Raw genomic sequence first — 2,475 nt, 5'->3', positions numbered from 1 at the left:
ACCTCCTCCCCTCGTGGAGCTGCGAGCACAAAAGGTGGGGGCCAGTCAGCCTCCGAAAGCAAAATGTCATATGTAGACGAAAGATTTTCCCAAAATACCCCTTTAACGGTACGCTGTATGTCACCTTCAATTAACAGGACAATTTCGAAAAGTCTATCAGGGGGAGCAACTCTTGTATCAGCTGTTTCAATCACAACATAAGTGTCAGTCGCTGTCACCTTCAGTAGTGGACGGAGGGCCTCTCTCACTATGGTAATCTCCGCCGCGCTGTCCAGCAAGGTCAGAGCCCAAGTCAGATTCCGAAGCCTCGTTCTCACAATCTGGGGCATATCGATGCGCTGTCAAGGCTGCGACTTTCTTCTTGGCAACTGCGGTCTCTGAGGCGTAGAGCCCTCCTGCTTGTCTGCATTGTTGCGCGGGCGGGGCTGACCACGTCCTTGCTGGCCACCCTGCCGCCCCCTCCACCACCGGTTGACGGAGCCGATGAGTCCTGAAAGGAACGAGGAGAGCGCTGGTCAGAAGCCTGAAACAATCAGGTGTCTTAATCGTCACGCGGTCGCGCAAATCATAAACACGTTCCGACTGCGCAGGCAACGGAGACGCAGGGTGCGAAACCTGTGTTTGTTGTTGTTGCTGTTGCTTACCCTGATTCTGTTTTTTAGGCCAATTTTGTTTTTTGGACTTGGGCTGAGTGTTCGCCTCCGAAGACTGTCCCTGGGGCTGCTTTTTCTCCTTATCAGAAAAAGTCTTAAGACCCTTGCATTGCGGCAAACCATTTTATAAGCCGCCACAATTATCCTTGCTAACTGACGTTGTTTGTCCGCGTCGGGAATTAACGCCAAGGCGTTAGCCACCTGGAAGTTCACTGCATCCCCCTTGACATTCGCAAGGATCAGATCGCAAACCACCTCAAAGGAGCCACACAGGTGCATACCCAACTCAACCGCTGACTCCGGTCCGTGATCATCTTGAACACATTTAAGGACCACAGACAGGTTGAACATAGACGGGGAGCCAAAGCACCTCGAATAGACTGCTGCAAAAGTCTTACCCCATGTTTCACAGTCAACAACGTCAGGGGCCAAATCCTTTGGCAAACTAAGCGTAAGAATCCTGTGTTTTTCACCAGGATTCGTATTAGGAAACACAGCCTCCAGCTGGGCGAATTTCTCGGCAAGCCAGAAAGGAAAGTCATCCTTATCCTGGGGCTTCTTGCCCATTACGGAATTCACCATGACAGGACTGATTTTCAAACCAGCCTGACCTGCTTGAAGCTGCGCACCCCTAGGGGCTGCGCCTTGAACATTACGACTCGTGTAATGAACAAGTGCCCTAATCACTTCAACCGCGACCTCGTGAAGATGTCGCAGGTCACCCACGTTACAAGTGGCGCGATTAGGGTGAGGAGTAAATCCAGCCAAAGCGGGCCAAGGTGTGCCCGGAATGGACAAAGGACCTAACCTCGGAGCGGTTAAAGCGTGTGGTAGGGCGCCACCAAACCAAACTCCATGCTGCCAAACATCAATAGGTACTTCCTGTGCTCTTTACGGAGCATACGCAGCAGGTACAGCTGACAGAGTGTACGAGTGGAACACACCAGAATTCGTGTCCACTGGCGGAAATGTCACCCACGAATAAAATAGTTCGTAAGGGTAAGCATGTTCCGCACTCACCACCAGAACCACAGCCAAGCCTTCCAAAGGGACATCATAAGCCCGCAAATGGTTCCGCACCGCAATGCGACTATGCAGCGGGATGTCCACGGCTTGTGCCATGACTGCACAGGAACGCGAAAAAACAAAGATTACTTTGTAGCACAACTGGGTAGTAATTCAAGGAAACCGTTTTTAGATAGATTCAAGCTTGAAAAGACCTATTTCAAAAATAGGTAGGTTTTTCCGACACCGCCGTTTTTCGGAAACGGGAATGAAGGGTTAAGGTATGAATGATATACTACTCGAGTGTCATGATATAAGGCCAACAACTGTTGGGCGCCATGTAGCAGGGTTTCCGTTCTCCCACAGAACTGTGCACAGAGATCTAGAACCTGGGTGAATTAGGGTGACCCAAAACTCACCTTAGTATCAGAAATCCCCTTACCGAGCTAGCTACAGTGTCTCATTGGTCATAACAAACTCCCAATGACTTAGACAATCCAGAACATGAACTTAGGGTACCTCAGGTATCGTGGAACACATGAACACTCTTTCGCTCTATAATCATTTCAAACCACAACGGGGAGTAAAAGAACACACGTGCAAGTTTGAAATATTTATTTTTCAATGCAAGGTTCTCAAACGCAGTATCTTATATAATACCAACATACATATTATAAAAATCAGAGTTATCAGCATAGTCACTAGTCCATAGTAAGCGATAGCATATTATAATGCAAAAATCTATAGAAATCTGTATCACCTATATTTCGCGCACCCTATTTAGCATACTATATTATATCTAAGAAGGTCTCCTTTG

Source organism: Lissotriton vulgaris, chromosome 3_1, assembly GCF_964263255.1.
Source record: "Lissotriton vulgaris chromosome 3_1, aLisVul1.2, whole genome shotgun sequence".
Lineage (NCBI taxonomy): Eukaryota > Metazoa > Chordata > Amphibia > Caudata > Salamandridae > Lissotriton > Lissotriton vulgaris.
Note: the sequence above shows the minus strand (reverse complement) of the source record.